This window comes from Falco biarmicus, chromosome 3 (genome assembly GCF_023638135.1).
Source record: "Falco biarmicus isolate bFalBia1 chromosome 3, bFalBia1.pri, whole genome shotgun sequence".
NCBI classification, from domain to species: Eukaryota; Metazoa; Chordata; class Aves; order Falconiformes; family Falconidae; genus Falco; species Falco biarmicus.
The window spans coordinates 91,977,923-92,005,850 of record NC_079290.1 but is presented as its reverse complement, the minus strand read 5'-3'; the positions used below and the strand labels follow the sequence as shown (position 1 = coordinate 92,005,850).

Below are 27,928 nucleotides of genomic sequence, written 5' to 3'. Positions count from 1 at the left end.
CAGGTTTGGAACCCAAATCTGAATTTATTTCAGAACTGAAGAACTGGGGACTTTTTTCCATGCTTTATAGAAACAAAGAGCCATGAGGTTTTGATCTGAATCAGAAAAACTCCGGCATGTTCAGAGCCTGGCTTTTGGTTTGGGCCCTGTGCCTAATCACAGCTGGTTATAAAGTGATTACTCAGCACTGCTTGTCCAGTTCATTCATCTTGCAGCCTCTGTACTACTGTGCTGTTATGCATACTTGGCATCCTTTACCTGTTTATGTCCGTGATCGGGTAAAGCTAAATGTATTTTTGCTTTCACACAAAGGAGGTAAAATGTTGGAGGGAGGGGTTGGGGGGATCACATCAAACATTTAACTTTCTCATTTCTGACATCCACACAGAGCCACAAACTGTAGGTGTTCTGTGCAAAAGCAGAGTTCTTAAGTTACCTGAAGTGAGCTGCTACTGGTATGTACCATGCAGATTTTTTCTTTGTTGGTGCTACCGCTTTATAGTGTTCAAAAATAACCCAAACAGGTTAGGTGGTAACTGAGATATTATCTGAGTAAATTTTACCTCAGGGGATTCCTTCAGAGTCAAAAATGTTTTAGTCTGTCTGCACAAATATGGCCCCAAGGAAGATTTTACAAGCAAACAAGTAGAACAGCACAAAAAAGCAGGCAAACATAGAAAGGGTTGGGGGGGAAGGAACAGAAAAAATTGCGACACATTTTAGTAGCTACGTTTTTTAATACCTTAGTACTGATATTTGTCTGTCTTTGCAAAAAACGAAAATACATCTGGGCTTTTGTAAAAAATGACAGCTTGCTTGTTTTGGTTTTGTAAGAGGCACAGGCAGGTCCAAACAAAAATCCCAGAACCAAACACCATTTGTGGTAGGAAGAATCAAACTCCCAGAATACAAGCACTCCTTTAATTTGAGTACTTTACAATCCAAATCCTCTTGTGTCTCTGGATTACACTGCTGGGCATTGTCTGACCATAAAGCCAATTTAATTTTCCAGGGCACAGATAATCTTTCAGTGCTTTTGAGTTGACCTAGAGAATTTTACACCGCTTACTTCTTCCACTGCCAGTTTAATAAGGAAAATAACTGAAGCCAGAGGTGTCTATGTCCCTTGGTAACCTTGATCTGCATATATAGCCTCTTATATTCACAGCAGCCTGGTTTAGAGAGAAGAGACACAGCCAGCTGTCTTCTGACCTGCACCTTTCCATATCTGCAGATCCCACCTTCTTCCCCTGCAACAAGCAAGAACAAAACTTTAGGACACTCATACACACGCAAACTACATGAGTACTCATATACTTATTATGCTGAATTACCCAGCCATGTCTCTCTATAGTAATAGAACAGAGCAAGAAACCTACCTATGAACCCAGACCCAATATTACACCAGCAGATTTGGATCACGTTATATATAGACTACCTAATAAGTGCATTGTAGCTACTATTTTCCCAACAGCACAAAATAAAAATTAATAAATATAGAACACATTTTGGCATGACTCCCTTCATATCTTCTCTTCACGTGCATGCTGATATTAAGTATTTTTTCCTTCACCTGTATATTTGCACAAATGCTCATATACAGGCAAGTGGGCAAATAAGTATCTGTTGTGTCTGTTTATATACAATTTATAATTGCTGTTATATCACACATATATATTAAATACCTTCAATAGGTACTACAAATATGTAACATATGTTTATATATTTCTCCACAAAAGAATATATGGTGTAGTAGTATGTTTAAACATATCTAGATGTGCCATGCTAAAAATATTTTGCCTACTGTCCTACTGTCTCTTTCAGAATGTAACAAATCAAAGGGGGAAATGGAAGAAAAAGAGTGTTTTACCATAAATCCTCCAACACTTTACTAGCCAACCAGGGCAGACGAACAAAGCCACAGGATTTGGATGATCAGCTGTACAGCTCTGGCTGCACTAATGTCACTACAAACTGATGTTAGGCACAGTTTTATAGCCAAATCGTTTCCACTCTCCCCATTGGGTTTAGTATCATGCATAGGGTACACCAGCTCTTGCAAGGAACTTCTGGACCAAATATGCCACTGACACTAGACAGACAGCCAGAGAAACTCAGCATGCAGTACTATCAGAATTACTTGTGAGTAGCCATTCACAGATAAAAAATTTTGAAAAATATTTGTTCCTGATAAGCACTGACCAACATGATAAGCAAACCTGTTAAAAATCTTGGTCTTCACTGCATTTCTCCAGATCAGTGACTTCAGCAGGCCCACACCAAAGCTGAACTGTATTGAGATATTTGTGAATCAAGCCCAAAATGAGTTCAGAGGGAGATAAGCAGAGGCAATGAAGTCAGGACTCTAGCCAGGGACTCATCCCAGAGAGTCCTAGCTGGGTGGCATGAAGAAGGGAGCTGCATGGGTGATCCGCAGCCCAGAGCTCCCTCCCTGACCCCTGTTTTGGTCACAGCAGTCACAGCCTGTGAGCAGCACTCTAACCCCTGCACAACTGGGATACTGGCGCTATTCTAGGACATTACTCCAAGCTCTCAGGGAAGTGCTGTAAATGTCCCCATTGTATAGATGAGGAAATAAAGTGTGCAAGGACAAGATGTTTTACCATGAGGCCAGGAGATGTAAAGATTAAAAGAAAAAGGGTCATGTCACTACCTTAGATTGAGATTTTCCAGTACTGAAAAGATCAGTGGACTACTCTGCTACTAGTTAGAGAGGAACAGACCTTCTGGGGATACCCAGAAATTATATCAGCCATTTCAGTACCCCAGAGTGGTGCCATTTCCTAGAGGTATTTCTCTATGTCTATTCCCAAAGGCCTCCAAATATGCCCCACAGACAAACCTGTTTCGGTACATCACGACAGTTTATTCTTTGTGGTAAGTACATTTGCAAATTTTGCATTTGCTTCAATTTCTAACTTTCTTTCAAAAGGTTTATCTCTTCCCAGGGGCTGGTTTTGTATCCCTTAGAACAGAACAAATAACAGACAGATGAGCAGAGGTGAGCAGGACCAAAAAGAAGAAAACAACCCAGCTCTTTGTGAATTACACAAACTAATTTCTTCATTGTCTAAAGATATTCTTGCCCTTTTACTCTTAAACTTCACCCATCAGTCATTCTTCTCCCTGAAAATAATTAGTCTGAGAATTTCTGTATATCAAGGACAGCGTGCTTTTGTTATTTTTAATTTTTCATGGTACCTAAAGGGATGGTAAATTCTTAGTTGTTTAACTGGGTTTCATAATAATAAGATCAGAACAACAGATGCAGAGAGCAATGAGTATGGGCTCATTCGTTATCCTGTCCTTTTTAGTACAAGCATCTTTTTCAGATGAAAGCATCCTGAGACAAATCCATTACCTGGATATGAGATGCAGGCTGATTCCCCAGCAGTATTGAAGCTACTTCAGATTTTCATCCAGGGAAACAACAGAAACTGGGCTCTAGTTTCAAGCTGGTGTCTACCCCCATCCATGATGCTAACTGCAAGAGAAACATTACTAAATTACATCAATACTTCCCAGTGTGTAGAGGATTCCTCGGTGTGAATTAGAGCTACGCACTCATCAGAGGAGAAGCCTCGTTTGGAGATTAGAGTAATGCATTGAAAACTGCTGCAAAGCAAAATACTACTGCCATTCAGAGTGGGAAACTACTATGGCATCTCTACCCCATTAACAGAGAAAACTTGCAGACATTGGCACCATGACGGAACTTCTCCTTAGAGCTCAGAAAGGACATCTTCACCCCTACCTCATTCCTCTGTACTTCTTCTGTAACAATGAAGTAATACTTTGAAGTTATACTAAACCTGGAAAGGCTTTGGGTCCCCCAAGCAGCCCTTGGAAGACCCTCAGAGCTACAATGGGGTCAGCTCCTTTCTTCTCACATAGAATATCTGCCTGGCAAAAACCTCTTACTTCTGCTTCTCAATCCAATTAAAGCTTTCAGGGACACTGGCAGCAGGTCCAGTGACAAAGGTCCCTGTAGCACATAATCTGCACTGGCTCCAGACAATAAGGTATGGAGGCAGAGATGCTCTGAAAGCCTCACAACTGAGACTCAACAACCACCTCCATGGAGCCAAAGCTTGCTGAACTGATTTGAAAAAGCGTAGGGCTGTTGTTGAGGACAGCTGTCAGGCAGCAGAGTCTGCAGGCAAATAAGGCCTTTTGTATTTGCAAAGCCTCACGTGTGAACTCTTTCATTCATCTGGGATAAAGTTAAATAGGTGCTGGCTTATGTTTGAAATACGTCCAAGGTGGTTTACCTGAATGGTATTCATGTCAACAGAGTTTTATCACCTTTAAATTGTTTTTATTTGCCTACTCATAAACCATTCCAGGGAGTGTTTATGGTTTATTTAAAGCCTGGTGGTATTGGGACAAGTTGTATAGCATTACTGTTTTTTGCATTTCCTTGATCAGCCTCACCTACTGCACAGAATGGGGAAGGTCTGCCTAGCTTTGGCCAACGGTAACAGAAATGCTTCTTCTCCAGTGTTTGACTAGCAGAGCTACAAGGCCAGTAAATACTTTCAGGCTGCTTTTGCAAAAGACACAGCCTCACACAGCTAACATAAACAATTTTACTAGCTCCATCTATAGATCTGGCATATTCTTGAGCCAAAAATATTTATTGCCAATGGTATTATGTAGAAAATATTGAGAAGGTTTGCTCTGCTGCCACTGAGCTAAGTTTTAGTGCTGTGTTCAACTATGTCTCTCGGAAGACAGCTGGTCTCATCACCTTGATTTGGCCATCTCTAGAGGTGAAATGTTCAGCACTGTCCTGAGAATTTTTGGTCATCAGACTACCTCAACCACAGAGGAATATGAAAAAAAAATCTTTCCCAGGTATTCCCCACTTCCCAATCCCAAGAAGTATTTTCTTTGTCTTCACTGTCCCCATCCTGTTTTTCAGTTTTCGTTTGGACTGTGAATTGCAGAAGACATCACATTCCATATGGTCTTCACCAGTAAAACACTCTTCACCCAGGTAAAAATAAGCCTTAGGCTCCTGTTTACTGCTTTTGCCTGTTTTTTTACACTCAAAGGCTGCCTTAATCCTTTTGGCCATGATACCAGCCTAGGAATGCCTCTGAAGTTAGTTGCCCACTGATCCTGCAGAATCACTGACCTCCAGGATACGTGTCACCCCTTCTTATGACACCAGACCCCTTCCACAGGCATGGCCTAGCACTCCTTGTTCCCAGGTGCGTCCATTTGCATTCAGGTGCAAACTGTTTCCCAAGAGATCTCACTGTTGCATGCACCTTGTCCTCCTGAAAACAAAGCCACAGCTTCCTCTATTGCACTACACACTCACAGCCTGCACAACAGCTGCCTTGTCTTTTTGGAAATGGCTGGTTTATTTCACATTTAGACTAAATATCTAAGCCAGCACAGGCCTCCATTACACTGGAGCAACAGCTCCAATGTCCCAACAAAATCAAGCTATAGCTTACTATCGTTCCGACTCGGTAAACATCGGAGCCAATGCTTGTGTGCAGGGGAATGTATTCGCTCAAAACAGAGCCTCCTGCATACATCATACGTATTTTACTAACTCATCACCACGGAACTTAGTCTCACATGGACATTCCCAAGTAACATTGCTCTTCTCTCACTGGCCTATTTGCATGGGTACCTTTTTGGTTTCAAAGTTTCATTAGAAACACAGAAGGAAGTTTTGGAACACTTCACATGTCACTGTGAATGCAAGCAGCAGCTACACTTGCTGATTTCAAAGCAGAAAAGCTACCGGCTGCTGACCACTGGACCAGCAGCAGCGTAGCCAGCACAGGTGCAAGGGGGAGGCTGTGGCTGCCATCCCACCTGCTCTTCCTGCACTCTGCTGCCAGGTCCTGAAACGGCACAGAGGGCCACGATCGTGGAAACACGATGGCAAAGAGAATTTGAAATGAAATTACCCAGTTCTGAACCAAAATTCTGAAATTTTCTAGGATAGTTTAAATAAATCACCCTCTCATTTTGATTAATTATTTTCCCCACCTGGAAAATTCCTTGAAAGATATCCCATTTTTCAGGTTACCAGAAGGAACCCGTTTCAGTGAGTTTTCTAGTATCCTCTCACTGAAGTAGAGGCCAGGCACACTCCAGTTACACTTAGTGCTTCTCTGTGCCAATTGCTCTACACAACAGATCTCAGTCGATCCCTTCTACCTTTACAGAGCATCTATTCACATCCTTGGACACAAAAATGAAATGAAAAGGATTGGAACATGGTTCCGTGAAGACAACTTTTAAGGATCTCACAAGATTATTATTTTTTTTAATAACACTCTAAACTCCATTAAGAAAAAAAAAATCCAAATGTAAGTGGTTTTGTCAATGGTGGGAGTTGGCAGGGAAGACAAGGAGCTCAGCTTTAGCCAGGTTACACAATAACTTGCTACTATTTGTGGCTGGCTCCCAGAGGGCCAAAGAAATTAACTCGTGGTTAGTTAAATAATAGTTTTATTAAAACAACGATCAGATCAAATAACTGGCATGTATGTGCAGGAAGTCTTTCAAAATACTCAGGTCCTGCAAAAAAGTTAGATCAAGAAAATGTCTTTTAAATGTCTGAACCCTGAAGTAACTGAAACCCTTGGAAACTGGATGCCTTAAAAAGAAAAAGATTTTTTTAAACCTTAATCCCAACATTCTCTCCTAAGAATAACACAGTTCTCTACTTTCAGTGTTTTCGTGCAGATGTTTTTGTTCCCTTGTTACAGTAGAGAAATTATTTTTCTGTGACCACAGCTCTCTTTTAACCTTTTATTTTATTTTTTTGAAAGAGAAATAAATGGAAGAGATCTAAAGCTGTGTGGTTTCACATCCCCCCATTGAGTTGTCCAGCGAAAGGAGCAAGTAACTAGAGAAGAGGATCGCTGACTGAAGGACAAGCCTCCAGATACCCCACAAGCTGCAGACAACCACAGCTGCAGAAGCACAGGTGGGAGCCACCACAGGTACAGCTCCCTAAGGGTACCTACTCCCCTTTTTGTGCTACTGTGCATTCACGAGCCACCTTCACACGTTCACGTGTTTGCAGGCGAGAAGAGCAAATTCAGTCCCAAGTTCTGGTACTGCATCTGGACAACAAGACTGGACCGGGAGCACCATGGCTCCCTCGGTCCCCCACCTGTGGCGAGGAGCGCTGCCGGGGGCTTGGCGACTGCAGAGTCAGGTCTATGGTGAAATCGCTGTCAGCAAAGTTACCAGCTTCGGTATGAGAGGATCGCGGTGTACAGAGCAGGCTGCACCTGAAAAGGGCCATATTACCTCACAGGGTTCAACGAGAGTGCACACAGGCAGGGTGCCTGCAGGCAGTCTTTGGCCCCTATTCTCTGGGCTTCTGATCCGTGAGACTAATTGCCCAGTGGATGCTTTGTGACTTTTGGGGTTTGGGAAGGTGGCTGGAGGTACTGAGAGTTGTTTATACAATCCACAGTGCAAATGGATGCTGTCAGCAAAACAACACATGTTCAAAGGGAGCACCAACATAAAGCGTGTCTGATTTCTTCAAAACAGAGAATGAGTTTTCTTAAGTGTAAACACATGCACACACTTGTGGCAGATATCCATCTAAAGGTGAATTGCTGCCCCTAACCTGTGCTTGCATCTATCAGTTTGCATTACACTCAGGTAGCGGTGAACACTGCCTTTTGGGTGGGTGTAGAGTACTTGGTGAGCTTTTTGGATGAAGGGCAGGTAAAAACTTGCTATGTCTTGTATCCAAGATTCGAGTATTTACCTGTTGGAGCCCTGCATATTAAGGCCCACGCATTTACCCTGCAACACAACGTGGAATTTTAATGAATTCACGGACTCTGAAGGCCCGCACCCACCTCTTCTCAAACAACTGAAATCCTTTGCATTCCTCTCAGCTATGCCTACTCTGCATGCAATGGCAGCAGATCAGACTGGGAACAAACAAGCCTGCTACTGAACATAGAGAAAGTGACAGACATTTCCAGGTGCCACCTCAACCAAAGCAGAAAGTGTCCCTCTTCTCTCGAAGCACAAGGGGATCAAAAATTAACTTCTGAGTACTCCCCTCCCATGACGGTCCTGTATGGCACTAAGGTATACATCATCACAAGCCAGGCCTGATCACTTTAATCTTCCTGCTGGGAGAAACCACACTTGCTCAAACACAGAATGTTTATGGTAGACATAATCAACTGGTTATCTAAACGAAAAATCCAAACCAGCAGTGAGGTAGACCCTTGCAGAGCCTTGACCGGATTCACCATGCTGCACATCATCCCCATCCAGGGGAAAAAGGGGTGCAAATGGAAGACAACTCCCAGTACGTGGCAGAATCTGTTACTCCAGATATAAAGCACCATCTTAGCCCAAGGGGAGGGACTGTGCTGCCCACCAGAGACAGAGAGAGGCAGAGACAGTTTCTATTCCAGCATCTCAAAATGCAATGAAACACTGAAAAGATAAACTTCAGATCAATCTCGCATGTTATCTTGACAACTACTACTGACAAGGAAGTAAAAAAAAACATGTTCTATGAAGAGAGGACAGCAAAGAAGAATGGGTAGCTGGGATGGAGAAAAAAGATAAAGGAAACAATATTAAAGCTGATCAATCCTTATCTGTCTCTAGCTGGAGCCCAAGGGATTCCTCTCCATAGGCAGTAGTGGTACATCTTCTCATGCCAAGACATCCTGAGTGAATTGGTTTGACAAATCCCATAGCAGGTAAGAGGATTTCAATTAGGATAATATTTGACATTTCAAAGAAGGCATCTTAAAAATACAACCTGCCAATGACAGTCAATACCAAATTTTGGATTAAGAAACATTGGACAGCTCTGTGCTCTTCTAAATCCCAGGCTCAGCATCAAAGGAGAAGAAACAGGGTGAGTAATGCATGCAAATGGCTGTATTCATATTTGAACACAAATCAGAAATGCCTGTCATTAAAGAAATCCCTCAGCTGGTATCTCACCCTCGGAATCAGACTGCAGAACTGAGCACAACAGCACTTACACATGTGCATACTGAAAATAGTCTGCCTGCTACACCCCACGACCTAGATGGCTGTTTCACTGACTCGTGCAGTGATGGAGACCTTCAGTTATAGTGTATCTACCATGTCAGTGTTTTCCTCCTCATCAGTTACTCCTGACTGGTGAACCCCTCACTTATAGCAGAAATTCTTTTAGTAAGAGCCTTGCATTCACCTTTACTATAACCGTTCTCACATCTACTTCTCTCTGTGTCTCTCATTTTATGCCTTGATATATTGTCCAGGTATTTGGTCCTTCTGACATTACCTCCCGACTCTGTCGCAGCCAGTTTCACTAGCACACTTCCACTTTCTGCATGATAGTCCCTAGTAAAATTAGCACAGAAGAGTGGTCCCAAGATCAGTCATTAAGAGATCTCAATAACAACTTCCCTCCAGTCTGAAATGGCTCTTTTCACTTAAATCTGCCCTTCAGCTCACCTATTAGTCACAATTTTTTGCCATTACCCAGCCTGTCTCAACTTCACCTACTACACCATACTCAAAGCTAAGCAAGAAGGACTGCGCTTCTGTGGCTAGAAATACCAGTGCTTTTATCAGAGGGAGAGATTAGGTTTACCTAGACCATGCTAGATCTAGCCTCCTATGTTTTCTTTGCTTTTTTCCGTTACCATATGCCCTACTCTTTCTTTCAGACTGGTAGAACAGTTGCTACAAAGAACATGCACTCTAACGGGCTGATCTTGCCCTTCATCAAAGACAGACCTACATTCTCCAGTTGAATAGCGTCCCCCTCCCTCTGTTGAGTCCTATCAAAAATATTGTTCTTGAGCCTACAATTATATGTATCAGCTCCTTCCAGATAGCAAGATGACAATGATCCAGCCTTCTTCCAATATTGAATTCCTTGAGCTTTTTCTCCCACTTTGGCCAAAGCCATTTTGATTTCCAGGTTTTCGTTGCCACTAAAAACCTGTGATGCCTGCATATTCAGAATCAGCATCCTAACTGAAACAGAAGCAAAGTATCTGGTAAATTATTGGGCCATGCCCAACTACTTTCTTTTTTCCCTTTTATTTATGTGGCTGAATAATTTTTTGTTATTTGTTTGAATTTCCTTTGCAGAATCAAACTCATCTTGACTCCTGCCAATTCTCATTTTAGCTATACATTTCCTGACCTCTTGCATGTGGCTTTCTTTGCTGATCTGTTCTTTTTTCTACTCCTTATCCAGTCATATCTGATAACTTTTTTTCTATGTTTTTCACTTTGCAAGATACACCTGTTTGAGACATTTTTTGCACCTTTGACTCCAAGAAGGGCCTGCACTGCTTTACAATCCAGTCCTCTTGAGCTCTTCAGGCTTTAGCTAGTTCCCTAAACGTATCAAATGCCATCCATCTGGAACTGAGAAGCTTAGCTACAGATCTGGAGTTGTTTATCTTCCATTTTAATTGAAACTGAAATCACTCAAACCAAGGTTATTTTCTATTTCATTCTACAACTTAACAGTGTCAGATCTCAAAAAGTATTGCCTGTTGCTTTTTCAGTGACTGGCAAGGAACTCTGTTGATTATTGCATTCAGAATTTAGCTATTTGTTCCCCCATCTAGTCTGGGAAGTCAAAGCCTCCCATAGCGACAGACCTCTAACAAGCAAGATCTCTTATCTACCAAATCCAGTTCTTGAGGTCATTTGCAGATATAACCACACTGCCTCAGCAATCATACTTCCACAGAATATCTTTGGCTCTGTTAGGTTGGTTATTTAACTCATATTATCTCTCCTTATTTATCTTTTTAAAGGCTCACAGTAACATCACGCTGTTTACCTTTACTTCTGCCTTTCACAAGTTATGTGCGCTCCAGTACCTGCACTCCTGCTATTCCTCTCCTCTCCTACCCTCTCCCTTCAGTAACCATTTCCAGAACTACAAATACATATGTAGCCCCCTGCCCCACCTCCTTTGTCTATATCTTCAATTATTCACTTAAACTCCTCCCACCATTTCCAAATGAAACTGAAGTTGCATGATTTACTCTTCAGGGACCTCCGTTCAGTAACACGTCATACCTGAACAGTTCACGTGAAGTATCTACTCAGTGATAACATGCAACCAACAACCTTCTTAGTTATATCTCCACAATTGCTTTACCATCTCTGTTGCACCTCAGTAGTCATCCTCACCTATCATTCCTTGTCAGAGTATCTAGTAAAAAAAAAAAAAAAAAAAAGGAAGTATCCTTCTCTGCCTCTCTCCCCCAGGTATCCAACCTTTAATTCCATATCTGTAGGATCTCCTTTTGCTCCTGGCTGTGGGCTATTCAAACTCATTCCTCATCTAGTACGAACTTAGCCCCTCATTTAAGCATGAGGTCTATAAGACTGACTCTGCCACTACAAACTATAATTTATTTTGGCCAGATTTTATTTCTGTTTAATATATTTATTTATTTCAATATGGCTAGTTAACTATTCATATTTTGATCTCCACCTCATGCTTTATTTTCTCCTTAGTTTTCACAGGTATTACTATAATGAAATATAAACTGCCCAGAGAGTGGAGTCTTTTGTGTTATGACCTAACAGATACAGTTCAAGTTGCTCAGGATATCTTCACAGAGGGATAATATTTCTTACATAATATCCTTAAGCTATAATCTTCCTTATTCCTACCTTAAATCAAACATAAAGTACTCAGGCTCTATCAAATTTCTCCCTTTAACACAAATAAAAATAACTGTGTTTGGCAAACAGGTTGTCTATTCTCATTCTCTCTGCTTGCTGGAATTTCACCTTGCGGGAGCTCATGCAAACCATTTTTTATTGGCTCTGGTTAACATAAGTTCAAATAAACTCAATAGTCAAAGCCAAACTTTCAAAAGGTGTCATATATTTTGCCTGCTTTGAACTCAAGGATTTTGCAGGCTTTCCCTGTAGATCTGCCAAGGTTAGCAAAGTTCAGAGAACCTAGCCCAAACTGCAAGGCTGCAATAAAACCTGAAATGGAGATTCATCTAGTTTGAATGTTTATGACAATTGCTTCATGCTGCTACCTGCTTGGTCCTTCTGATATCCCAAAGAAAAGCACCAGGAGTGGATTTTCCAATATTGTCACCTGGAGAAAACTTTGTTGGGACTTTTAAAGAGCTGTATGTTATACTATTGTTATTGTCATAGCCATCCCTGTTTCTGTTTTACAAGGAACTGGTTTGAAATGAGCTACAAACTCAGATTCTGAATTCCAGCTCTTTGAAATCCCATGTGACTCAGTTTCATACCTGCTCTAACGACATTGTTTCCAACATGGGTCTGACTGCTCCCTCTATTTCCAGAGCCATATTAAAACATTATATCCTGCTCATGTGGCTGGCCTCACGGCATACTGACATCATTCAAGAGATCAGTCACCTCATAAAATCACACAATGATCAAATCTTTTCCCCACAACAAGTCTCAATCAATTACACTGTTCCTGGACTGCCTACAGATTGGAGGTCAAGAAGTGATGCATGCGTATATATATATTTATATACATATATACACACACAAAAAATAATGGTTCCCTCAAAGCTCTACACTGAAAAGAAGCTGAAAGACAGAATTCATGTACATGTTATGTCCCACACCTGATTCTGAAAACAAAGATGATTACAAACCATAACCAGAAGCATCGCTAAGGATGTATACATATTATAGACATTTCTTCCCTGCTCTCTCTTTCCTGCACTCTATATTGGCCATCTTTGCCTGCAGTGGATGTACAATACTACACACTGACCCAGCCTATGGGTACATCTGGACTTGCCATATTATGTACTGCCATTAATAACGCAATATAAAAGGACTGACTGAAGAACAAAATTATCAGTTACTACAGAAATATTACTCCAGGGAATATAAAATAATGTAAGCTGCAAGGGCCATAATATGTGAGTGCCTAGATGCTTTTACAACATATGCACAGGCGTTTCACATGTGTCCTGTTACTGACATTTAGTCAGAATCACATAGATCATCACATCTTTACCCTGTGTCTGTTTCCACCAAGGACAGACACAGTGAGTTAATTCTATAAAGTAACAGCCCAGCACTTCAACCTGTCCATCATATCCTCAGTAAAACTAAGGCCAAAGAGCCTCAAAAATCCCCACGCTGCTTCTGGGATCTCCATTTCCAGGTAGCACCTCTGTCACACAGCAGGCTCACTTTGCCCTCTGCACCATTTAACAAGGACAAAGCAGTTTAAAGAGGACAGGAAACCACCAAGATACTGGTTAATCAAATCTCAGGCCACTGCCACTGCGGTACATTTGCTAATCTCTTAAAAACCGAGATGGGTGAGGAGCAAAACCAAACAAGCAATAAACTCTCCTGTTGGAACATAGCTTCAGATCATAAGCTGCTGACTGCTCTGAGTTTACAGGAGCTGAGGCCCTTAGCTAGGTTCTTAAATATGGACACATGTGAATGAAGAAAGTATGTAGAAATCCTCTGCTAAAGGTGCGTGCCTTTGCCAATCCATTGATCTCCAAATCCTTTCCGTAAAAAATACTTGCTCACTCTCTCTCTTCTCACAGATTAGTTCTGTCTGCTCCTGGGCGCCTACTCTCTCTTTCTATAATGTGATTAAATAAGCTCCCTGTCTCTCCAGGCTTGTGCAACTGCCTCTCGCTTAGTCACCTAAGCGCTCTACAACACCCCAAAGGAGTGGAGTCAGCTGAAACAGGAGCGTTCCCAGCTCTGACATGTAAAGTACTTGCACTCGGTACTAAATAAACTTGGAAAAATGTTCACAATGCAGCTGTGTGCACAAGATGCTGCAACCTCAGGGCAAGAATAATTACACACAAACAAGATACTTAGGATTTATGTTCCCCTCAAATAAAAATGTGCACTGCTCATGCCAATCTCAGCACTTCATGGTATGCCTGCAATCTGAGGCAGAGGAACAGATTCTCTCTTAAGGTTAACAGATTAGATACCATCGGTGCTTTATTTTCCAATAAACTTTACAGGCATTCTGAGCATTGTGGGTACACATTGATATGCTTTTCACCATAGGAGGCTGAGGATTCATGGGAGGTCTTTTAAATGCCCTGTTGCCTTAATGGTATTTATTCAGGCAATTTTCTATTGGCATACATTGGGGATTCCTTTTCAGAAGTTACAGGGTTAAAGCTGAAGCCCACAGGCATGCCAGACCAAATGAAAACTGAAAACATTTCAGGAAATAGGGACAAGTACCCCTAGACTGTATCAAGCAAAGGTTTATCTAACTTGCTCCTTAAATTCTTTCATGAGGGAGAATGCCAACTGCTTGTGCAAGTAGCCAGTTGCAATGCTTAAGCATCTCTCGGAAGATGACTATTTCTCCTAGCAGCCAGTGTCAATTAACTTCATTGTTAAAGTCAATCTCTTCTTTTCTCGGTGAACACAGCTAACGATTGATCACTGTCCTCTTCGTAATGACTTTTTAATCATGGTCATATGTATCTTCTCTTCCTAACAAAAACGTAAAGCCAGTTCCCTGATCCCTTGTGTTTTTGAAACCTCTAAACAATCTCCTTGTGCTTCGGATCGGTAAGTGTCTGAATGTACCACATCAATAAGCAAGGCCCAAAAAAAAAAAAAAAACCCAAACACCCCCCCCCCCAGAAACAAAGAAACGTGGAAAGAAGTCTTGACTGCAAGATTTCTCAGTAGCCATTCTCCTGGACCAGACCTCAGCACCTCAGCAACGAACACATGCAGTGATACTTAGTTATACCCCCATGCCCTAATTAATCTCACTCTAAAAATCAAGCGAGACTCTCTTAATGTTGCTTTTATACTTATGTAGCTCTGTGCAGTGGAACTTGAAATGGTATGACTTACAGAGTTGAAAGGAGACTTTACAAGCTTTGTTAAAGTTGCTGCAAACAAGGAAAACTCAACAAACAACTTTCAGGAGTACTTTAGTAAGCAGTTGCTTGCTGGCTGGAATGCAAGTTACACCACGTTAGACCCGCTTCATATTTTGCCCCAAGGAGCCAGCAAGCTGGGTGGGAGACTGACGGGCATTCCCACCAGCCTGTCAGGCTGGATGAGCTGCAAGAAGCAGCAGTCAGTCTGATATTTCTGCCTTCCCTTTCTTGACCACAACAGGGAGGAAAAAGTTAATTCAGCTTCCAGCTTTTATATTTAGGTCAAGTTCAGTTAAAATTGTAAGAGAAAAAGGTTCAAGAGTTCACCATTTTCTTAGCCAAGTAACAATGAAAACAGAATTTGCATTCCTCAAGAAGAAGACTTACACAAAGCGAAGAGCTAGGCTATGCAAGTGATATGTGAGCAGCAGGTGGCACTTCACAGGAATTTTCTGGAACCAAGGGAGAGAGGCATAGGAAATGCCTGCCACACTACCAACTGTAGATAGACAGGAGATAGCTCTCACCATCTCTTCTTCAATGTTCTGTCCACAGGTGGCCTCTATTTCCATGGTCCAGTCCAGCTCCTTGCCATACCCTTTGCTGCATGAAAAAAAGAAATATATTAACCAGGCTTGGGAAAAAGATGCTAGTCCCAAAACCCATGGCATAGAGGAAAATGTTATTTTTCCTGCTGGCAATTTTGTTTGGGCTGGCAGAACATGTCATTTTTAACTGTGAAAAGGAGCACATGTACTGAGAGCTCTGTGAGCTCACCTTGGTATCCCTGCCAGTGCCAACCAGTAGCAATTCAGAGCTCAGCTTGTTATTGAAGATGAGTCTATTACAGCTTCAGGCACCTGCCAATTTAAACCTTAGTCAAAACTGGTCAGAAATTGAGTGACTTTAGAAACCAATACATTTCTGCTTGTTTCAGAGGCTCAAATGGCTACATGCAAAAGATACTAACTTCCAGTAGACCATTTTGCAATTGATTAGAAATTAAATCCTTTGTGCTTGAATCAGGGTGGGGAAAATATTTTGAGACTGCAGTTTGATCTAAATGTTGCTTTTACTTGTGGTTTGGCAAAAGACTCTGAAATGCTGTTAAATCAAAAAGGCAAAGAAAACCTGCAATTGCTGTGTCTCTGCTTATAAAAAAAACATTTTAAAATAACCACATGCATCACTCACTACACAGATGCCACATTCTTCCCTACCCTTATTTAATAGCTAGCTGTCAATCTACATTGAAGAGCAGTTACCTGACATTACCATAATAATGCTTCAAAGCTTAATATTAAAGATGGGTATCTTCCTAGGCAAGCCCATAGGGGGAAAGAAAAAAAGAAAAAAGCCTTTTCTCTCTAGAGTTGCAAAAATGCACTTCTCTAAGAGATGATAGAGTGTAACCAGGCAGGAATGATGATCACAGATACTCCTGACTTCTCTTTACTGTAATTAAGCAGAGAGATCAGCAAATCTGGGTCTGTATAAGACAGGTTTCTCATCTCTAATTCTATTAGCTGTGGCAGAGAGGAACCTAAATGTGAACTGAGACCTCTGGCCATTAACATAACATAAACACTTCTGCCATCTTCTAGGATAAGCATTATGCTTCTCAGGACAGCTCACCGACAGCCAACTTTGATGTTTAGCCATTCCCAAAATGCACTCTTTTCACATGCTTCTGCTGTGAGCAAACACTGCGATGGAAACTCGCCTGTGTCACAGGTTTGGGAGATGCTGCTATGTGCACAAGCCAAAAATACTGATCAAAATCTTCCAAGCTGAGTTAATTTGACATTGAGTATGGGGAACTGGAACTGACATCAAAAGCACCTTTTTCTGAGCAGGATTAGGAGGAGATGGTGGGAGCCAAAGACCTGCTGAACCTCTGGGACACACAACTACCTCCTATAAGTGTGAGGAATGATAAGAAATCAAAGCATGGAAATCTGTGAAAAAGGAACCAGGTGCTAAGGTGAAAGGCAAATATAACTAAGCAGTAGCTTACCAACATATATAGCACCTTCATTCCCTCTGCAAGAGAGTAGATAAGCCCAGGACCAGAGGGAAAGCAGCAGGCAACAGGTGTACCAAGCATGTCCTCTCTCCTCCCAGCATGTACTGAGACCCCATCTGATGAGTCCTAAGTAGAGACTTTCCTTAGGAGCTGCCATCAAGAAAGCTACTGACACCAACCTCCATGATCTGCAAACCCCACACGCAACCTCTTGCTGACTAAGCCTTCCAAATCTCAGCTTTTCACTGACCAGAAACTAAACGTTGCAGGAATGCAGCTATGCCAGTCTTCAGTGTTATGAGACAAGATTACACAGACCTCTGACACACAAGACTACATTAGGGAAGCCATTAGGAAACGGGACAAAACCCCAAGTGTTTATGAGAGAAAAAGGAAGGGTAAAGATAAATTTCCTTCCTGAACTCACTCCCTCCCTCCCTCCCTCCCAAGAGAGAAAACCTGCCACTTGCACGATTTACCCTGAGAAGAACATGCTCCTGAGAACCATCTTCAAGTAGTCCACCATGGAAGGATTTGTCACCCTAATGAATATCCTTTAACTTTTCTTTCTCTGAACACAGACATAATATCAGCTAAGGATGGACAGCAGTGACATCTCTCAGCACCTTCCCCCCATATCCCACAGCTGATAAAACTACCTACAGGAGAGGAATGGCACCTACTCAGCACTCCAGGACACAGCATCTACTCAAGGCAGGGAAGGTCCTTATTCAAGCACAGAACTGTTGTGGGCAAGGCAGAATATTTATAAATTTGTACGCAATGTTGTTTACTCCGATACAGTTGGATTGCTTCATACAAGCTTTTTGATTGAAACAAGATGAGATAATGGGAACCCTGACTGCTGGAAGCCAGCTCGGTTTCAACTTGAATGTATGTATTTATTTAAGCCTTCGCAAGGTTTCCCATCGACTCTGCACATAACAGGAGCTAAGTCAATGAAGAAAGAGAGCCTCAAGAGCTCAGAATGGTATTTGTGAGCTCGTGCCATGACAGCAGAAAAAGCAAACACCACAAACTGTTTTGGATGTCACGAGCTTCTTTCATAGCAGTTCACATCTGTGTTTCCCTCTTACTCTGAAAGACTTTTTTCTGGTGTAGAAGAACGGGAAAGAGGGGGGGAAACAGTTTAAGAATGCAAAGAAGATCTCTTACTTCTTCACATCACGTTTCCTATTAGCATATAGAAAAGTTTCTATATCGGAAAAATGAGAAAATATAAAGTTTTTAATAAATAATAGTAAAATAATAAATTAAAAATAAAAATAAATAAAAATCTTTAAAAAATAAAAATATAACTAAGCAGTAGCTTACCAACATATATAGCACCTTCATTCCCTCTGCAAGAGAGCAGATAAGCCCAGGACCAGAGGGCTTATCTGGTCCTGGGCTTATCTATTATATTAAAATATAACGTTTTTAATAAATAATGATAAAATAATAAATTAAAAATAAAAATAAATTAAAATTTAAAAAATTAATAAATAAAATAAAAAGCTTTTGCTGTGAATTGGCGCAAGACCCGTCACATAAGCAATGTGTTTTCACAGGCAAACATGAACACGTACACAAACACACAGACTCATACACATATGCACGTGCCCAGAGGCAGTGACTACCACTCTTTCTAGGGGAGTTTCACCTGTACTTTTGAGAACAGCACTTTTCAGTAAGAACATCCCACTTTTGAATCTGTTTTCAAGTAAATTAACGATGGGCCTAAGCAGCAAATCTGAATTCAGGTTCAATCCTCTCCTGCGTTTGACCACGAAAGGTACCACATCTGGATTTTCTATGGATCTGTCATAGATCAAAACACATCAATAGTAACTCATCAAAGTTGTGGACCAAAACAGCATTAACACAGCTGTGAAGAATTAAATTCTTCAGTCACGAAAAATCAACAAAGTATGTCTGTATTCTACGTATTGCAACAGTGCTTTTCATTAAATGTTTGCACAAAGTATAGCAACCATGACAAAATAATTTCTGGTTTATGCATGTATATAGCTACATTAGACAGTACAGGCCATTTAAATAGTGTTAGCAATCATCGTTAGTAACCCTATGTTAAGAAGTGTGGGCAGACACTTCATTACTGTGTACATAGGTTGCCAGGATATTGTGCTGTCTCCTTGCTGCAAAAATATAAAATACAGTAGCAAGATTGAGTGGGATGATGAAGTCATCTGGCATATCTCCACTGGATGATGCACCCAAGAGCAAATGACATAGCATATTCACACCACCCACTGGATACACCACTGGACTGGAATTCAGGTGCAGACAGACATTTCAGTGATTCCCATTGCCCAAGCACGGACAAGCCACAAATCAAACCGAATGTGTTACATTTTTGGAGGAAGGGACGCTATCGCTATCTTTCTTAACTTTAAATTCTAGCAGAGAAAAAGTACTGGTAAAGCTACCAAAAGACAGTGTTGCTCAACATCTCCCATTCCAAGTACTTGATTTTTGGTCAACTAAAAGTTGGTTAAACTTCAGCTATCAAGGATGAAATTTCCATGGCCGGGTCTGCTTCCACCTATTATTTTTTTCACTTTGAAATTAAAATGGTAAACAAGAATAATAAAAAAAATAATCAACTGCTTTCTTGGGAAATGGAGATTCCCACTTTGTGAAAAAGTCCTGCATAAGCTAGTGAACAATAGTCTGCTTTGGTTCTTAGCTCACAATCTACAGATATGGAAATGATAAATTCGCTAGTAACTGAAGCACTCACATTACACCAGGAAAATATGAAGGCAAATTCAAGAACTCTTGCTTTTAGGGTCATGTCACCTAAACTTTGTTTAACAGCTATTACTGCAAAAGCTTAAGAACAAAACACTGGTGTCACAGAAGCAATACTAAAAATCATTTAAGGACACAGAGCTGGGAACTCAAGCTTCAAAAAAAGAACCTGTCACAAGTGAGAAGAAAGAAAAGGTTAATAAGACTGTAACCTGCAAAGCCCACTCAGAAAGCTTTTTTATTAAGAGGCAAGTATTAACAAAAGCAAGCAGGAACTTCTCACAGAGTGCTGTTTCTTGGCCCTTTTCTAAAGAATTTATCAGATTGTGGAGGACATCACAAAACTCCACATCTCTTTAGCAAAAAGGTTCATTTAAATAGCTATATTTTGTGGTCAAAATAAAGCATCATGATGCATTGAGGATAAAAGAAGATATTCACTAACAAGCCAGAATAGAAAAGGAACAAGCAAGTAATGTATTTATTTCACCAGCTACTTTTTTTCCACTACACTTTTTCTTTTCTAAGAAAATGCTTGGTTTATGCTCTTTCTGCAATTACTTTTCAGATCAGTTCTTTCCTGGCTGTTCTCCCTTTCCCTCCTCCTGCAAATCTATCCCCTCTGCCACGAGGGGAGGCCAAGCCCTGCCACGTTTGAGTGGAATGTTGACACCCACAGTGGGTGGGTGCAGAATTAGCCAAAACAAGTCCCTGCATTCCTTAGGATGTCAGCCCCCTCCTACTGGCTCTTTCCTAATATCTTATTAATAAGTAAAATCTCTTTCCCAAATCAGCCTTCCCCATTCTTTCACAGTGGAAAAAGTAGAGACAAAAAACTTCCCTAAAAACAAACAAAAAACTTCCTTAAACAGGTGCCCAGGCATATTTATAGCAAAGCATTATGCTAGTTAGACAATTACAGTTTTTCAGTTGCCCAATTTAAATTCCTATAGGTACCTAATAAACCATCAAATGAAGAAGAATTACCAGTAAATAGCAATTACCTTGAAAGAACAGTACTTTAAATATTAAAGTGACACTTCATTAGTTATGCTGGCAAACAGGTCAGTTTGAATCAAATGGCTATTTTAAATTAGTGGTCCTATTGCAGACGTGGGGTGTAATTTTTATTACCAAATACCCAGCCAAGCTAGTGACCTTAAAAACATTACTCATTAAATGGTTGAGAGTTAATTAGAATATTGTGCCAGGGGAAAAAAAAAAGAATAGTCTTGAACATCTCTGAATTCTTTCCAGGAAGGTGTTTTTAATAATGACAGTAGTTTACTCCATTTAAAGGTCCATATCCTCAAGTCAAAGTGAAGGCTTTTATGAAACCAGCAAAATATAGGACTAGAAAAATATTTCCATCCCTTTTCTCCAACTGCAGTGAAATATTTTCTTAAAGAAACAAAATTAAGAGCCTCCAAACCACCTATGACTTTAGAACTGCATCTCTACTACTCAACATTGACTAGAAACTGACTCCCAATAGACACTTGTACTGATATTTCCTTTTGCTGTGCAAGCTGAAATGAGGGCAGCAGGGAAACCTACAGGTAAATGTGATTTGACATTTATCGCTTTTCTTTTTTAGCAATCTATGGTATTAGAACTCATCACAAAATCAGTTGTGTACATTTTCTTAGTTGCAATCTCTCTTTTCTATAACATACACCAGCGCAAAGAGTTTTCAGACTGATAATTCAAACAACTGCTACCTGTAACGCCACTGCAAGACTCATTACATAGAGAAATTCTGTATAGTCATTGCTCCTGAAAATTGTTTCTAACCTTCCTCAGTAGAAATAATAAATAAGTTGGCACAATGCGAAAGAAATAGAAGTCCCACCATGGATTGTTTCTTTTAGACTCCTGTACAGGTATTTTTGCTCCCCACTGTCCTTTTCATCCCTTCTATTCATCTACTTTCATCCTAGTTTCTAGCCAACCTTGTCATCAGGTATTCCTCTTTACACAGTCCCATCCAGCGTATTCTGTGATGGCAGTAACCTCAGTCACAAGCAGCTGTGGTTCATAAGTTCTGCCCAGCTTAAGTACAGCATTTAAGCTTTTCTTTTTATGCCATAGCTGGGGAGAATTGCCAACTACTTACTAGACACAAAAGAAAGAACACGATACTATGAGTCATAACAGAAGACCCATGAGAACTGCCATAACTACACTAGAGTTCAACATAACAGTTAATTCCCTCTGAGGTAGAATGACTTCACACAGAACCCAAAGGAAGATTCAAAAGGAAGGTTGAATTTGGGTAGAAAAATGTAGATAATTTTTCTGTCCAAAGATGTACTCCATTAATTTCCAGGAGGTATACCCAGCCAAAGCACAGGGAAGATCCACAGCCTTGAGAAAAACCTTTGAATTCCAAAACTGTTACAGATCAATAAAGAATTTGGGTATCAAAGGTGGGACTTAGAAGGAATTTACTTACCTGAGAAGGGGAGCCCTGAGATCTGGCCTTTGCTCCTCTGAGCTTTACATCAAGCAATAAAACGCGTGAACAGCCCTAGAAACAGGGATCAAAATCCTGTATTCCTCCTCTTTGGCTGAGTTCCCTAACCATGAGGCTACAAACTTCACTACATGCTCTCTGTGGCACTCTCGAATTATTGCCTTACTAGTGGAATAGTTTTTGCAGGAGCAGTGGAGAACATTCCCACACCTCCCTTGGAGACAGGAGACAATGGTAAGAACACTTCAAGCAAAGTGGAAAACAGGACTTGGATCTGCCAGATCTTGGATGAACTCCAGCCACTAAGGTGTTGTATAAAATGTGAGAACAAATTGACTGAAAGAGGTGTGTAAGAGAGAGGAGTGAGTCTTGTTCAGCAGTTTGGGACCAAAGCTGAGGATACCCATCAGCAGGAGAACTTCAGGACCTATTTCTTCAGGATATCAGGTGGGTGCATGGAGCCATGAATGGAGTACTGTGTGTGGTGCCCTAGCCCAAAAAATGGCCAGATTTCAGATATATTCTTGTTTTCAGTATTTCTTTTAGCTGGTACCTGGCACTTCTTGAGCCTGCTGGCTGTTTTGTATCTCATTCTGAAGTGTCTAACTGTCCTTAATTACTGTACAGGCCTCTAAAGCGCCAGACACCAAAGGTCTGGATTGCACTCAAGGTGGTTCAAGGCAGACAATTGCGGAATATAGGTCCTCCCTCAAATCCAGACCTATGTGCCTGATCCTGCACTCCATTGAGAGCTTTACCACAGATTTGAATGGGCATGGAATCAAATTCATTCCAGTCTCAATGGAGCTCTGAGTATGCACCACAGAGGTCGGCATAACCACCAAGGGAGGACCTACGACTGACTGTGCATGATTATTTTCCCTTGTAGTCATGTCTACTGAAAGCTGTCCAGTAGCATTTGAGATCGGTGAAAACAGATGCTATAGCCAAATCGGCAAACCCTGGAATGCTTGTGAGCACCAAGGTCTCAGCTGCAGCCTTGTCCTGGCCCCATACAGGAATGATACTCACCACCTCACACCATCTTCACTGCTTCACAGAAAAAGAAATTTGGTTCACACGCTGGACAGTCAGAAGAACAAGGTACCAGAGCATGTCATGCTGTGCACTCAGCTTCATCTTACCCAGACAGGGCAAGAGGATGGAGCCAGCCAGTGCCCCATTCCAAAAGGCTCTCACCACGCTGCATGGACCCAGTGACTTGGATTCATTAGCACAGCCCTCAGAAAAACCAGGCTGCAGAGTCAACATGCAGTATTGCTCAGTTGTGCAACTGCCCAGATCACTTGGAGGGAAAAAAAAAAAGCCAATTATTTCAGATTAATTGTGGACTTAGCAGTCTGATTTTAAGCATTCGCACTGGAAAATGAACTGCAAAGTACAGCTGTAGGAAACAAGGCCCTTATAATCGAAGAAGTTAATTTGTTCATTTCAGCTGAGTAGTCATTGAAATGCCTATCTCATACAAATATTTGCCTGATATATTGATATACAAATATAATTTCAGTATATTAGATGAAACGCTAATTAGGTTAATAGCTATATTTGCTTTGAAAGGTCTCCCTTGCTGAAATCAATTAAAAGTGCATGATGAAATTTCATTAAGCTCTACAATATGTTTCTCCATCAAGTGCAAAATTACTATCTTCCAGCTATCTTATTATAACAGTGCATGATAGGACTCCCAAACAGATTCAGAAATCATTGTGCCAACACTGTTTTGTACTTCTTTATCAGTAAGCACGGATATGGGGTTTTTTTCCCCACCTCCTGAGGAAACATATTTGCCTTGCCTGTAAACAGCACTGAACTCATGAATGCAGAATTAAATTTACTGAGGAATATACCTGTGGTAATCTCAGCTTTGCACTGCCATGGAGGGTTCCCTTGTACAAAGCTGAGGGGCTCAGAAGCCAGAGAATATACATGCCTCCTTCCCCAGAACAATCACTAAATTTGTGGCTGGGCAGAGGAGGGTTGTGAAAGGAGGCAAATGGACGCACAAAGAGAGGAGACGTGGAAATGCCATTCCTAGAGCCAAGGACAGTGCCAACAGTTGCACACAGACAACGATCTGTGGCCATCCCTCTGCCCGGCACTCTTCCCGTCTCACTTCCGCGAGCCTCAGTCTAAACTACCCAACTGGTTTGTCGCAATCACATGGTTTGAGAAACTACATCAGCTCTTTGCTCTCGAGCTTCCTCCTGGGTCTTGTCCCTCTGTTTCTTCAGATTGCAAACACACAGATCAGTATCTGTGGTGAGCACAGAACAAAACCTTTCAATAAGCTAGACCAGCCCTGCTGAACAGCTACAAGTTTCATTCTAGGCTTATACACCTAGGGGAACGAGGTCCCAATCCCAGGTATTCTGTGCTTCCGTAATAATTTTTCCTGCTATTACTCTGGCTGTCTCCAATGCCTGACACCCAGATAGGGTTCTCCTACCCCAATAGGGTAGGAAAAGACAGACACAAAAGGAGTGCCAGCAGAAATGTGGCCCAGAGATGCTGAAAGAGGTACACCTGTGCTACAGATGCGTGCTCTTCCTGAGAAGAGGCAACAGAAAGCACCTGGTAAAAGCAGGATCCTTACGAACATAAAGGGTGTAAAGTGAGGTAAGACAGTTGAAGAGTTCTGGAATCAAGAGTCTAATCACACCACTGAAATGCAAGGAGCTGCTTCGCATGGGAAAAATTAAGCAGGTGCCTTAGTACTTACTCTGAAGAATTGATGCACGCTGTAAGTTTGCAGTTCTCAGCTCATACATGGAATAGAACCACTAAGTGAGAGACCCTAAAAAGAAGCCAAGTATTTTACTAGGGACACAAAAATATATTTAATGTATTTTTCTAATATAAACAAGAACTTGCCCTTTTATAAAGCCAGCAAAATATAAGTTAGGTTTTTCAGATAGTATATGTATTTTCCCAGTGGGAAAAACTTCACTACTTGTTTTATTCCATCAACGGCACTACCACCCACTTAAGTCTGTCCATGTGTTGGTGTGGAAGAGTGCCGCGTCTTCCTGCAACACTCATGTCAGAATTAAAATACCTTGCATTGTAGACACATTAGGAGTGCTTTATCATGCTCAGCTGTTGCACGCAGTAGGTCATTATGATTGGGTAACTGAGCCATTAAGCTCTACAATAAGCCCACGCGGAATCCTAAAAAGGGAGCCATATATAGGCTATGGAGCTGTTGAGTAAGAGATTTACTGTGCTCTACATAATTAATTTTGCCTTCTATCTTTCCTGCATTTTTAGCAAAGCCGCTAGCTGAACACACTGAATAATTATATCCCTGGTGCAATTTCATCAGGTATCTTCCACGTCAGTGAAGCCCTATTGTGTTCACACTGTTCATGCCCTTGCCCCACAGCACAACTGAAAATCCTTCAGCCTCGGTACATGGGAAAAATACAGAGGTTTTTTTTTCTCCACAGCTGAGGTTCCTGGTTACCCTGGACCAGGGTTAGGCATTGCAACAGAGTGCATCCTCTACCACCCATGTTCCCAGTTGCCCACTTTCTCACTCCCAGGTAGTATGGAAGAAGCAGCTTTTGGATAAGAACATGGGGGGGAGCAGCCAAGAAAGAAAAAAAAAAAAAAGGGGGAAGGAAATAAATAGTAAATGAGTGAAAAAATGAGTGAAAGAATGGGAGACTGGGGCCATTTTGAGCAAACAGACTGGAGTTGGAAGCCAGTAAAGAAGGCCTCACCAGAATCAGGTTAGCTGGGAGAAGGAATACACTACACCAAAGACAAGGGAAGAGGAGAGTTCACGGCCCCTGGTCAGAGGCCAGAAAGAGGAGCCAGGCAGTGGTGTAGAAAGGGAGGAGATGTGGGATATTGTTCTAGCCCTACTGGGAGACCAGAACACATGCGTGCCCCAGTGGCAAAAGCCAGGATATGGAATTACCCTGAATTAGCTGCATGGGGGTATCATTCTAGTGTCACATTATAGCATTTTTGTTTCTCTATTTTACCTCAAAATACAAACCAACTTTTTGCCATTATTATTTATGTTTTAAAAAAATTCAGTTGACAAAGTCAAGGTTAAAGACCTTAAAAAACTAGGAGCACAATTTTAATCTGTCCCGCTTGTACACTAGCCATACTAATATAACCTGTATTAAGATGACTACTTGCTATTCTTTTCTCCTACTTGTTTTCGTATGCATGTGTTTTCTTTCATGGCTGTGGTATGAATCTTTCCAGCACACGTCTTTAATTCATAAATATTAGGCAGGGCTGTTTCTTCCCTCACTGATGAATGCATTTGAAAAAAATACATGTAATTGAAGTTGTTAATATTCATTACCAGTGCCATCCAGGGCTCTAGACTGCAGCTCAGACTCATGTACACCTGCTACTTACAGTTTCTCAGAGACCATTTTTTAATGGGATCCTTCCTCTGTTTAAAGATTGACCAACTATCACAACAAGTAAATCCGTTTAAACTTCATCATACTGAATGACATATTTTGAACCTACCTGGAGACCTTGGAAGACTTCAAAGAAGTAGAGGAATGAAGAGGACAGCAGGGCTACTCATAGGCTTTTTGCAGCTTGCAATGGGTACTTAAAGCTGTGCTTTTACCTAAAACTGAAAGAAAAAACAAAGATAGGCCTGTATAAATGGAGAATCTTATGAGTTTCATAGTTTTAAGCCTAACTAACCAAAAAGCAAACTCATAGCTTCACTAGGAAGAAAAGAGATGAGAATGCTATGAAGTGAAGCATGAAGCCCAGTACAAATTGTGTGACTGCATCCATTATATAAGCAAAAAATGATACTCTATTAGAGACAAAGCATGGTTTATGTAAGGGACAGGGGCTCTGTCTGACAAAAACACTTGCACACGTTAGCAAGAGGGCTATTCAGACAAATGGGAGCCATAGACCTAATCAACTAAAAACACTGAAATGTAGCAACCTATACTATTTTCATTACCCATAACCTTGTAGGGGAACAAAAAAAAAAATCCCAAAAAAAACCCTACAAAAGCCCACAACCTCTTGGGGACTGACGTTCCACTGACGTTACCCACCACTGAAGGGAAATTTTGGTCACCACCAGCAATCCACTGGATACTGACAAAGGGAGACAGCTGGGGAAGCGTTGGCTGAATTTATCACCAAAATATATCTTCTACAAGGCTTAAGCAAGTAAACAGATAAATCAGGTCTTGGGTAAATAAACACCTCATCATTTGTCATCTCCATTTGTCAGCAGTTTGCTTTGTGTTTCTCTCACATGCTTTTACATAACTCAGATAACTGACGCACATTAAGAAGCTTGTATGTATTCTAGACTTATGACCCATTTATTTCTTTTCTAGGCACTAATTTCCCCCAACTGTGCATCAAACTCAACAGCTCCCCAGCAGCCTCTGTATAGATTTTGTTTCAGTATTGATTACAAAAGGACAAAAGCCGAACTTGACTTGAGGAGGAACCAGGAAGATTAAATTCCCTTCACAAGATTATTTGGAATGGAGACTTATTTAAAGTACTCAGGAAGAGAATGGAGTGGAAAAGAAATCCTGCAGGGTATGGCTGCTCAGAGCTTTTGATAGGTGAAAAAAAAAAATGTATAAATCAGTAACAGCTTTCCAAATATGGATGAATAGTCTATTAAAAGTAGTAGTCCTCCACTTCTTGGGATGCTGAAGAGCCTTCACCTTTATGTTGCAAATCAGTCCT

At 41.1% G+C, this 27,928-nt stretch overlaps 1 long non-coding RNA gene across 1 annotated transcript; it reads right to left on the bottom strand.

Annotated features, from left to right (window-relative positions):
- Positions 1-458: 458 nt before the first annotated feature.
- On the bottom strand, positions 459-26,828 carry LOC130146434 (uncharacterized). The gene is made up of 4 exons (XR_008820910.1): positions 26,717-26,828; positions 24,939-25,013; positions 3,383-3,505; positions 459-1,250 (listed from the first exon to the last, which is right to left on the bottom strand). It is a non-coding gene; the product is annotated as an uncharacterized LOC130146434 (long non-coding RNA).
- Between the last annotated feature and the right edge of the window lie 1,100 nt (positions 26,829-27,928).